The 12,613-nt window shown below is 46.6% G+C and overlaps 2 long non-coding RNA genes across 2 annotated transcripts; both read left to right on the forward strand.

Moving 5' to 3' along the window:
• Positions 1-989: 989 nt before the first annotated feature.
• LOC148113231 (uncharacterized) lies at positions 990-2,260 on the forward strand. The gene is made up of 2 exons (XR_015728397.1): positions 990-1,151; positions 1,454-2,260. It is a non-coding gene; the product is annotated as an uncharacterized LOC148113231 (long non-coding RNA).
• Positions 2,261-9,909: 7,649 nt separating this feature from the next.
• LOC148113232 (uncharacterized) lies at positions 9,910-12,234 on the forward strand. Its single transcript, XR_015728541.1, has 2 exons — positions 9,910-11,315; positions 11,850-12,234. It is a non-coding gene; the product is annotated as an uncharacterized LOC148113232 (long non-coding RNA).
• Positions 12,235-12,613: the final 379 nt, after the last annotated feature.

Consider the following 12,613-nt stretch of genomic DNA (forward strand, 5'->3'; position numbering starts at 1 on the left):
TGAATGGCCTTGTTGATCTTGAGTGTTAGCTATCTTCAGTCCCTCTGCTTGAAAAGGAGTCTCCACATTCAACTACTATTAAATGTGGGTCTGACTTTCCATGCCAGTTGGAGTCTCCTAATAGGAGTCCTTCAACACAAAGGACTTTTTCTTGGATAACTGGATGGGCCTTAGAAATATCCCCTCCTGACCCAGGACTCACACTCATGTCCCCTCTGTTGCAGCCAAAGGTTTGCGACTTAACCTTTTTCAGGGAACCTTCTCATGATCTCCCCTCAATCTCACTGCAGTTCTAGAAACTATGCAGAAACCTTCAGTCTTAAGAAAGGAGAATATTGGTAGTTCAGGGCTGACATGAGGGGTCCTTGGTGCTCTCTGAGCTTGCTTGTTTTCTTCCAGGCATTTCATTACCCAACTAGGTAACATCATCAGCTATAATTTATGAGGAATTTTTGCTTTGTCTCTTAACGGGGAGACTGTTTTGAACTAGTGTCAAAGGGGACCAGCTTTGCAAGGCTTTCTGTAGTCCAGAAGAAACCTTTCCAGACCCTACTGGTCAGAAGTTTCCTTTTTAATAACGTTATACTCTACTTAAATAAATCTTTATTAAATAAAATAATTTAATAAATCTTTGACAATGACTGTATTTAAAAATTTAATATGATCATCATCACCATGGATAGATAGATGAAGAGTGGAGGAATGCCTTTTAATACAGTCATGAGGGGGAACCTTTACGTTTGTCACAATGCTTAAATCTTTTCTCAATTCCATCCTTCCAGAATTTATTAGGTAGAAAAGCCCTTTATTATTCCAATGTATTGTGCCAGAAGCAAAAGGGAGGAACTAAAGGAAGAACCTTCCAGGGTCACATCTCCTACACCTGTTTGGAAGGAGTCAGAGATTTACTATTTACCTCAGTGAAGCATAGAGGCTACTTGGCTAATGTCCATTTCTCCTCCCATTTTCCATGGATGATGAGTCCTAACACATTTTCTTTGGCATTCCTTGTTTTTCTGCTCAGTCCCTGCCTCAGTCCAAATGTGTGGAAAGTTGTCATCCTGGATTTGTCAAGAGGGCTTGAGAAGGAGAGCCAGTTTGCTGCTATGACTGCGTTCCTTGTCCGGAGGGGACCTTCTCCACTCAGGAAGGTGGGTGACACCAGAGGAAAGGAAGGCCTGGTGGAAATGGATTTATCCAGAGCATTTTGATGAAAGTGCAAATTAAAACATGCCTTGAAGTTCAACTCTTTTTTGTGTTTATTCAAAATGCACTAGAAATCCTCCAATTTCATATAGTTAGCTACAAATGTATTAGAAAATTATATTATCATTATTTTCTGTGGAATGGTTAAAGAACACATCTTGGAAAATATTGCTGGAATCAGTCCAAAAAAAAGGACTTCTTGAAATGTAAAGGATATTGAGGAAATATTGCTTTTTCCTTTTCTCAGATACAGAAAAATGCACCAAGTGCCCAGATGATAAATACCCAAATGAGGCCAGAGTCCAATGTATCCCCAAAGTTGTAACCTTCCTGTCTTATGAAGAACATCTGGGCATCATCCTGGTCTCTTTTGCCCTACTCTTCTTCCTAACCACAGGCCTTGTTTTAATCATCTTCATTAAGTATCTAGAAACTCCCCTTGTCAAAGCCAACAACCGGGACCTCTCCTACATCCTCCTGGTCTCCCTCCTGCTTTGCTTCTTGTCTCCTTCTCTCTTCATTGGTCAACCAAGGAAAGTCACCTGCCTTCTCCGACAAACGGTCTTCAGCATCATCTTCTCAGTTGCCGTTTCTTCTCTCTTGGCCAAAACCATCATGGTGGTGCTGGCCTTCCTGGAACTGTGTAGAAGTCATTCAGAGAAATTTGCTGTTCAGCAACAGCTACTGAATGTGACACCTTATAAAAAATAATTCCGGCACTTCTTCCTACAGCTAAAAGTGTGTGTGTGAGAGAGTGAGGAGGAAAGAGGCCAGGAGGAAGCTGTGGGAACCAGCCTGGTTGCCTGATCCTCTCCGTGAAAATGCTGGAATGATGTGAAATGCCATGTTTGACTGTCTCTCAGCTGAGGAGGGAAATCTTCATCTCTCTTATATAATTCTTTCTTGATTTCCTCATAAAAACCTCCTTTGCAGAAAGTGTTCAGCAGAACAACTGTCTGGGATTTCAGTTTGGGGTTGTTTTTATTTGTTGTTTGGTACTTTACACCAAAATAAAAAAATAAAGTAAATAAAAAAATTAAAGTGTGTAAAGAAATTTCTGCTGTACATTTTTTCTTTCATCAACCAGAGAAATAAAATAGCAGTTTTCAGGCTGTTTAATTTTCCACTTTACAATTTGTAGGTAAAGGATTTCTTGTCTGTGAAGGGCTGGAGAAGATGCCCAGAGAAAGGGGACCTTGAGATCTCCCCAGGAGGAGGTTGAGGGGATCCTGTCTAAAGGCAGCCGCATCACTGACCAGGTCACAAACCTTCAATGCTGCATAATATTCATCCAGGTCCGGTCCCCCGCTGGACGCTCCTCTGGGATCGTCGAACCCATTGCCTGTAAGAGCCGCCTTTTTCAGCGGAATGGCGGCTCGAAAAAACTCCGTTTCCATTAGGAAACGGAGATAGAGCCGGCTGGGGTGGGTAGAGTCCTCTGCCTAATCCCAAAAGTTTTTTATTTACTTTTGGGAGGGAGCGGAAGAGACTCCCCGTATCCCCAGCCGATGCTCCGGGCTCTGGGAAATCTCTGCTACACGCAGAGCTAGGGGGCAAAAGCAAGCCTGTAAATCTGTCAAATAAATTAATTAAAGAAGATATGAGCTGGACCTCTGATCCTGAAGCGCAAGTATTCTTTTTATTCTATTTTGCCTAAGAAGTGAAGTGAAGGGAAAAAAGTTTTTTAAAATGGCGATTGCTGCTGCGGCTTGAAGAGAGGCTGAAAGGGAAACTCCTTCTGTTTTCAATTACAAAGCAGCGGAATGAATACTTTTGGCTGTAACTGAAGGCAAAACCTCACTCTCACTTCTGTTTTTTTTTCCTTTTTTTTCCCTTGGGGATCTGATATTGATCTTGGTTGGAAAAAAGTTTTTTTTTTTTCTCTTTTCCAGTAAATTTTGTCTGCGTGGAAAAATGGCACTGAGACTTATAAAACTAGACAAACAGGCAGTGGGGGGGGGATTCCCCCATTAATAAATTACATCAACAAGTTTTAACTCTCCAGTCTCAGAAACCTGACTTTAATATAATAGAATTTCTTCTTGAGGAGATTGTAAGAAGGGATGAGATTGTGAATCAGCAACTTGAAAAATTTAAGTTGGAAATCAAAGAAATTGGTGAATTGGTGAAATCTAAGTTTGGCTTTTTGGATCGAAAGATTTTAAAAACAGCTAATGGCTTAGCAGACTTTGTGATTCAGTTGGAAGCAAATACTAAATTATTAGAGTCTAAAATGAAAGAAACTGAGGAGAATTTGGATGACAAGTTCCAAAAAATTAAAAAGGATTTGGCAAACACTCAGGATAATAGTTCAGAAGACAAACTTAAAATGGAGGCTGATCAAAAGACTGGTAATGAAGAAAATGTACAACAGAGGATTGAAAGAGAAGTTTTAATGATCCAACACAATTTTACAGAATATGCAATTAGACTGAGAGGTCTGCAGGAAAATGACAGAGATGATTTAAGGAAGATATCTTCTGAAATTCTGGCTGGGATTTTAAAGGTTCAACCTGATGAAGTGTTTTGCAGGATTGACAGAATTTATAGAATAAACTCCTGGTTGGCAAAACAAAGGCAATTGCCTAGAGATGTGGTGATTTATTTCACAGACAAAGAAATTAGAAATAATATTGTGCAGAATTCTTATAATTCTACCTTGCAACTTCGTGGAAGAAAGATTTGGATTTTTAAGGAACTCCCGCCCAAGATGTTAATGGAGAGGAAGAAATTTGGTTTTCTAGTGAATGAGTTAAAAAAAAGGAATATTCTATTTAGGTGGGACGTCCCAGTTGGTTTAATATTGAGATACCAAGGAGTAAGATACCAACTGAATACTGTCGAAAAAGCGGAAGAATTTTATCAAAAAATTTTAAAAATAAATTTAACATCTTTAGGCATAACACAGGACAAGCAAAAGGAGCTGGAAATAAAGGGAAAACATCAAATTACAGAGGCTGTGGTAGATAAACTGTCTTCGGACTCCTTGGATACCCCAGCTGGACTGTCTATAAATTTGAGAGCAGTGTCATCTGATTCTAATGTGATGAATTATCAAGTTACAGACAAGTGCGTAAATCAACTAGTTGATATACAAGTGATGGAAAAGACATATGAGATAATAAAACAAAACCAACAAGATCAATTTACAAAGCAGAATGACAACCGATCAGCTGATACACAACTTGTAGGAAGGAAATCTGGATGGAAACGCAACCCGCAAAAGAAAAAGAAAAGAAACAGATCTCGTAGAAATAGTAGTTTCTAAACCAAGCAACAGTGAAGCCAGAGATTTTAAAAAATAAATGAATATGTGAAAAGATATTGGAGGCGAATTATCGTTTAATACTATCTTGAGGAAAGTGGCAGATCTCTGCAATGCCGTGATTTTGGGATGTGGAAAGAGCCTTACATTGTTGGATTTGAACTATCTATTTTGGATTTCTTTTACCGATAAATATATTATAACTATTTTGAGTTACAAGGCAAGAGAGTTATGCTGGGGCATGCAGAAGATCTGGCTGTTACCCACTAAGATGATGGGAATTTATAATCCTGATGAAAACCACAATTACAACTATATGGAATATAATTATAATGTCACTCGGGTGGTTGTTTTTACTTTTATATATACATGAGGATATTCATTATTGATGGGGGCAGAAGATGACTGAAGATTTTGAATAAACTGTTGCACCAGGATGCTATGTTACCCTATTATGGATGATGGATTTAACAATCTAGTGGAAAGACATCAAAGAAGATACTAAATGGATTTATAAATTTATAAATTATAAATTTAAAGTTATTGTCTTTTCTCTTTTTATAAAATGGAATGTATATATAGACATATGTATATTTTAGCAGAGTGGGCAGTGGATTATATTTAGAATTGTAGTGTATGGTAATCTTGCAGGAAACTGGGTTGAAATAGGCTAGTTTAGTGATTGATTAGTTTAAGAAAAAGGATTTTTAAGTCATATATTTTGGGGAGTGGAAGAATTGGATAGAACTGAATAAATGTTAAATTTGGAGAAGGCTGCTTTGAAATGTTATATTAATATATATAAAAGATTAAAGGTTATGTTGTTGTAATAATAATAATATTTTATAAGTTTGGGGGAGGAGAAAAAGGGTAGATTATTGCGAAAAGCGGAGAAAAGCGGAGTTATAAGAATATTATGCTAAGGGTCAGTACTTTGAGGAGTGAGTAAGGGCATGGTAAAATATTATGTAATTAATTATGAATTAGCTTATTGTTGTGAAGAAGAAGTCACAGGGGGGGATGGGTGGTGAGGGGGGGTTAGGGAAGAGGGGGGGAAAGGGGGAAAAACTTGTATTTGAAAACTTTTTCAATAAAAAAAAAAAAGATAAGCAAGACAAGACAAAAAAAAAAATATTCATCCAGGTCCAAGAAGGGGGTGAATAGAGGGTGGGGGGAACTTCCTGGTTTCTAGGGAGAGGCACCCAAGGAAGCTGTTCTGCTCTCCAACCACACAGATTGCTGATCAATTGGGAATCAAAGTTTAGCTTTCAGAATGGCTCCTAATTGTGAATGGAATCCCTCTGAAAATTCCATTTTAAAGATAATAAGAAAAGCTCTGATGGCTCAGACCAAGATCAGTCTAAGATTCAGAGTGACCACACAAATCCCTCTGGTTCTCCCACAAGCAGAAGGCGGAGAGACTTCTGGCTTTGCCCAACATGGAAGTGGTCTTTTCCCACACTTTCACTTTCCTCCATCACCCCACACAATATTGGACACTCGGCCATCTCACACTCTAGGAATCCCCAATTCTGGTCTCCCACATTAATCTGAGGAAATATTTTCCATGTTTCACAGCCCCAATCAGAAAGTACTCAGGTGGGATTAGAACTCGGGGGTCTCCTAGGGATCAGCCCAAAGTCACCCAGGAAACTTTCACGCCTAAGGGAGGATTAGAACAAAAGGTTCTTTCTACGCTGCTTCCCTTCTCCCCTCCCCCGTCGCCCGAACAGACAGCTGTCACTCAAGCCCCCGTCCTGCCGCCTCCCTCCCGCCGCCTCGTCCCCGCAGGAGCCTCCTCGGGGCTGGCCGGGAGCCTCGCCAGGGAGCCGGTGGGGGCGGCTGGACAGGCTTCTTCCCAGCCGGGCTGCGGGCTCTCCCTGCGCCTCTCCCCTCCCGGGCCACGTCGGGGCTGCGGACCTGAGCGCGGAGGGGCCCCGGGGGAGAGGGGCAGGCGGGAGGCGGGACCCCGAGGGGGCTGCAGGGGGAGCCTCTCTCCGTCTCCCCGCAGACTCTGCACGGCAGGCGGCGAGGCTTTTGATCCCCCTCCAGGGAAAGGGGCTCCCTTCGGCCCCCGCCCCACCCGCCCCTCCCACCGCGGGGCTCCTCCTGCCTGGCAGCTGCTGCCCAGAAGCCCTGGAGGGGCAGCCGAGGACCCTTCAAACCCCCCAGGACCCCAAATCCCCCCTTCTGCCTCTCTCAAGGGCTGCGCTGAGGCCCCTCCCAGACCCCCCCCAGTACCCGGATCTTCTGTGTGGGGGGAAGTTGCAGGGGGTGATGGGGAAGCTCAGCCCGTCTTCGCCCCCCCCAACTACCGATGGCAACATCTGGGCCAGGTGAGGCTTCATCCACCTTGCAGGAGATACGAGAGATGCAGCCCTCCAGATGCCTCCCGCCCCTCTTCAGAGACCGAAGCCCTGATCGGAGGAGGCGGTGGGTTGAGGAGGCGCTTAAGAGAAAGGCTGCTTTTCTAGACCTGAAGTGGGGTAATGGGGGGGAGCAATGGATTGGCTGCCCTGACCCTCACCGTAACCCTCCGCGGGTGGGAGGTTGAAGGGGCGACCTCAAGGGAAGGCTGAGCGCTCAGGCTCTCTTCCAAAAAGCCAGGAGGGATTTTGGCAGCCCGGGGCAAGGACTTCAAAGTCAGGGGAGGTTTTGTGGCTGGTGTGCCTTGTTCCCACGTTCCCCGGATGCAAAGGGAGTGGGACAGGGAAGGGGCGGGCTGTAAATTTGGGCAAGGCGAGAGGAGGGCGGGGAGGCGCCTTACTATCCGTCTGTCCATCCATCCATCCTCCATCCATCCATCCATCCATCCATCCATCCGTCCATCCGTCCATCCATCCGTCCATCCATCCATCCATCCATCCGTCCGTCCATCCGTCCGTCCATCCATCCGTCCATCCATCCATCCATCCATCCATCCGTCCATCCATCCGTCCATCCATCCATCCATCCATCCATCCATCCATCCGTCCGTGCCTGAGACTAGGTTGAGCATCCATCTCTCTCCGTTAAATAAACCCATAAAGAGAAGGTGGCATTTCTCTCTAATCTCCTGTCCATGGCCTCATCCAGGCCCCCCTGGAGAAGGAGGGATTTGCATGAAGTCTGCCTGAGTTGGCGGGAAACGAAGAGGGAAAGAGGGATTGAAAGAGGAGGGGGAGGGGAAGGAGAAGGGAAGGGGAAGAAACCCCCATCATCTTTCCTTGTATTTGGGTGGTTTTGTAAGTTACAAATAGCTGAAGAAGAATCAGCCTGACCTGCTCAAAACTTCTGAGATCAACGCAATCCGAAGGCCGCCCTCTTCAGAAGGGACCCCGTGCAACTCTCTTGGCTTCTGGGCATTTGTAGATTTCTCTCCCTCCCTCCCTCTCCCCCTCCCTCCCGTCTTTTCGGTCCAGGGACTTTCCCTCCCTCTTCACCTGCCACCAGGTGTCCGCAGCATATTTGTGACCTTCCCTTATGCAGCAGAGCAAACCCCGCCCAGCCAGACTACCTCAAAACCAGCCCAAAATACCCAGGAGCTGTCAATCATCCCCGGCCTGATCGACCTCCCTGCCGCAGTTGAAGAGGAAGGGATCCAGCAGGACGGCCAGTCTGAGAAGTTTGACCGAGGAAGGGAGGGTCTCCTGGGACTGAAGGGGCCTCTGCAGATCCCTAGAGCCGGAAGGTCTGGCTGGGAGGACCCGGGAATGCATCAACTTGAGCAGAAGGCAGGTTTGACCCCCTGAATCTGGGCATCTGCATCTTTTCTCTCCTCCCCCAAGGCAGAGGAAGCCCCTCCTTCTCCAGGTGTTGCTCTCTACAGTTGTGGGACTGAAGAAGGGCCAAGTTGTCCCAATCACAACTTCCCAATAAACCCGACCTGGAGATCGGGCTGGGGGTGGTAAGTTCGGGAGGCCCCAGGCCTCAGCCCAGCCTCCGTTGACAAAGGCAGAGGGGGAAGGGGGGAAAGGGGGGGTCTGGCTTTGGGCACAACTCCCCTCGCCCCTCCCTCCATTCGCTTCTCAGCCAGCAGCTGTGGGGCAGAAAGAGCACAGTGGGTGAGAGAAGGGGGGGTGTTGGATAGGCTTCCTCTCAGGCCGGCTGAAGGATGAGTGGGGGGAAGGGAGGTCCCCCAACCCAAAAACCCCTCGGCCTCAGTGGGCAGAGCAGAGCAAGGAAGAGGGTGGGGGGGTCCGGAGGATGAACCAGGGGATGGCAGATGAAGGGACAGGGAATGTTGGGTCTAAGGAAGGGAAGGGCTGCAGGGGATGGGACAGCATCGCCCAATGCTTGGGTGGCTCTCACGGAGAAGAGGGGCTCCATTCATCCTCCGGAGCCCCTGAAGGCAGGAAGAGAAGCAACGGGTGGAAGCCCAGCGAAGAGAAATGCAACCTGGAAGTCAGGAGAGATTTCCTGACAGGGAGATCTAATAATCAGGGGAAGAGTTTGAAACCCAGAAGTTGTGGCTGCTCCATTGAGGGAGGTTTTCAAGAAGAGATTGGACAAGCCTTTCTCTGGAATCCTTTGGCATCTCCGGCTTGAGCAGTGCTGGATTGCTGAGGGTCAAGGCAGGGACCAGGAGTCCAGGCTATGTGTCTTTGGGATTCCCACACAATAACCACACCAGGAAAGAAACAGACTTTAAGGTTTATTATTCAGTCAAGCAGATTAAACAAAACCATAAAGGCACAGCCTAAAAAGCATCCATCTCAAGCAAGATGACCCCCCAATCTCCCCAAAACTGCCAGGATCTGCTTAAGGACGACAACCGAGAGACGCAAAGAGGGCGGCCAATTTCCAGAGGACCCAGCGCCAAGCTCCATCCAGAGGCTCCCAGGTCAAAGGCAACTTCGGGGCTTCCATCCCAGTCTGGACTCAGGACCTCCTGACTGTTTCCAGGGCACCTCAACTGGGACAGCTGCATGGGGACCCTGGTTATTGCCTGGGAAACTATGAAGAGGAGCTGATGCTTATTTCAACGATCTTGGGGTTCTCTCTTCTCCCTCACCCCAATTTCAAGTAGAAGTGAAAGACAAGCAGGTTAGTTCAGAAGGAACTCTAAACTTCTGAAATCTCCTCAGTGTGCAGAAGAAATCAAAATCTCTCATTCAGCCCCCTGAACTAAGGATGGTCTTGCGCAATTGTTACTTCAGGGGCCAATCTGGGTTCTGGGGGAGGAAATTCCAAAGGGCCACAGAGGGTGTTGGGGTCTATTGGAGGGAATGGGGAGCTCTGCAGGGGCCACAGATGCCCCCCTTAAAGAATGCCCCCTCCCCCACCCCTGGACCTCTTCCCATCTGTTGGGCACTTTCAGGGAAAGAGATTTTCCAGCTCTGGACCAAAAAGATTTTGAAATCTGACCTTCCCTCCAATTCTTCTACCGGACAGCATCTCTCCTTCCCAGCTGCCCCAAACCTCCCACCTCAAAATCAATCTCAAAGGGAAACTGAGGGAAGCCGGTCGGTTCTATAAAAGAAAAGAAATGGGCTAGAACTAGAGGACCCAGGATAGAGAGGAGAGGGAGGGGAGATGGTGGGTTGTGAGGGAGCTGAGTGATCCACTTGATCCCTTTGACCTTGGACAGAGAGATCCAAAGATTATCTCCAGTGCCTGCAAGAAACTCCTGCAGTCTTCCCAGTTCAAGGACATAAAGGCAGTTAAGCCTCCCTTCCCTGTATTTTCTCTTCCCTCCTTCCTCCTTTTTCTCCCTCCTTTCCTCTCCTTCTCTTCCCCCCTCCCCAAGTCATTCAGCTCCTCTTTCCAAGGTCTTTCACTCCAGTTTTTCCTTTTCCCTCCACAGACTTTGTCTGGGACTCTCCGGATGTCTCTTCCAGCTTCTGACTCTCCATCTTGAAAGACCCACAGTTCCTGGGGGGGGGGTCTCTGAGGGGACACCCCCCCCACATCTCTCCACAGCTGGATGCAAGATTGTGACGTCACACAAAAGGTCCTGAAACCTCTCCTGGGCTGATTGTGGACTGGGCTACATGGGGTCATCCATCAGGGCTCCCTCTGAGGGTCTGCCCAGCGTTTGAGGGGAAGCAACACAGCAGGAGCCCCCCCCCCAACCTCATTGAAGGAGCTGAGGGAGATCCTGGGAAGGAAGCAGATCTGAAAAGGGGATCCAGCAGGTCACTGGTCACCTACTAGACATTTAAAATTAAATTCAACAGCCACAGAGGTCCCAGTTCATCTTTCCTTGCCCACAATGACTTCTCCTCCACCTTTGGCCCTTTGCCTTTTTCAGCAGGAAGCCTCACTTCTGGAGAAAGCCCTGAGATGCCCTCACCCAGCCTGTGTTTCCTAAAAATGCTCCGGTAGCCCCAGAAGCCTTCGTGGAAAGAAGCTTTGGCAGAGACTGGCACTCTGCTTTTAAGCACCCCAAGTCTGGGTTACGTTTTGACTTTCCCCCTTTGCAACCACATCAGGTGGCAGAGACCTTGGGGGACGCCTGTCAAACTCTGGTTGCCCATCCCCATCTGAAAGGCAGAGTGTTGGTGGAACTAACAGGAGAAAGGATAGAGTCCCTCAGGGCTGGAAGGGGCCTTGGAGGTCTTCTAGTCCAACCCCCAAACTTTTCCTTGAAAATCTCCACTAATGAGGCCCCCATTAAGAATAGGTTTATTATCCTTGTTAAGAAAAGAATGGACCAGTCAGTGATATTTTATTCTTTTTTTCTTCTCCAATCCCCAGGAAAAGGTGTCTGCAAGTGTCACCAGAGGAACGAAGTGAAGATGTGGAGGCCGCCATCATCACGGTGGAACCGGACATACCGGAACCCATCAACCCCAACATCACCATCATTGATGAACGAAGGAGGATGTCAGACGTTCTACCTTGCTCAACAATGTGATGGTTGGTAAGTGTTTATTTTTTTATTTTATTATTATTATTCATATTTCTATGCCGCCCACTCTCCAAGGACTCTGGGCGGCTTACACCATAGGCAGTATACTAAATAGCATATTGCCCCCAACAATCTGGGTCCTCATTTTACCCCCCTCGGAAGGATGGAAGGCTGAGTCAACCTTGATTTGATCCGCTGATCTGCTGAACTAGCAGTCAGCTGAAGTAGCTGCAGTCCTGCACTCTAACCACTGCTCCACCTCGTCTCAATTAGTTTGAACTCATTTGGTTTTCAGTTTTTCTTTATTTTTCTCTTTGAAAGATATTCTGTTATTATTGTTGTTGTTATTTAATGCCTTTTGTTTTGCATTTCTTGCTTTGGGGTTTTGGGGTTTTGGGTGGGAGTTTTTGGACTGTGGAAGCCAACAGGAAAGAAAACTAGGAGCCTTTAATCTTAATTTGGTGGCTCAGTTTTTTGAATTGTTTTCTTTCTTCCTTTCTATTTCATTATTATTAAAATATTCAATCTGTGCTTCTTTTGCCCCAGGACAAGGAGCGGCCACGGCTGAGATGCCAACCATCCCATTGTTGACCAGGGCTGAACGTCTGGCATCGTCTTTCATCAATGATGGTGATGTGGGAAGTGATGGATTCCAGTATGGAGGTTCCACCGTGATTGAAGCCGCCTCCTCATCTTCAGCTGGTGCTTCTGGTGACGCTTGCAACCCCTTCAACGCAGAGGCCAAGCCAAGCAAGGACCCCAAAGAGGAACAAGGTCACTTTCCAGGGTCTCCAAGGAACTTTGGGGGTTTCTCTCTGGATGGCCGCAGCAGTTCTGTTTTTGTAAATATGTATTATTTATTTATTTATTTATTTACGATGAGTCGGGGCCAGATCTGTCGTACTCAATAAATGGAATATCTCAGCAAAGATTAATTGTCTGGGAGTGCAATTTATTTGAGATGACATCGAAACCTGAGACTCTGAATGTTAATCAGGTGACCCTGGGGATACTGCAAGGGTCATAAAGTGTGAAAAACGGCCATAAGTCCCTTTTTCAGTACTGTTGAACCTTCGAACAGTCTCTAAATGAACCATCGTAAATTGAGGACTGCCTGTATTTACATCCCCAAGGCATCTCTAGATGGAAAGATCCTTTTCTCATATATCCCACAAAAAGCACCAATCCCTTGAAAACGGTTCCCAGAAGGGAAGGGGAGGGGAGGGGAGGGGAGGGGAGGAGCGGAGAGGAGAAGGAAGGGAAGGGAGGGGAGGGGAGAGAGGGGAAGAGAGGAGAGGAGAGGGAAGGGA

This window comes from Pantherophis guttatus, chromosome 6 (assembly GCF_059756535.1).
Source record: "Pantherophis guttatus breed Tessera chromosome 6, ASM5975653v1, whole genome shotgun sequence".
Classification (NCBI taxonomy): Eukaryota; Metazoa; Chordata; class Lepidosauria; order Squamata; family Colubridae; genus Pantherophis; species Pantherophis guttatus.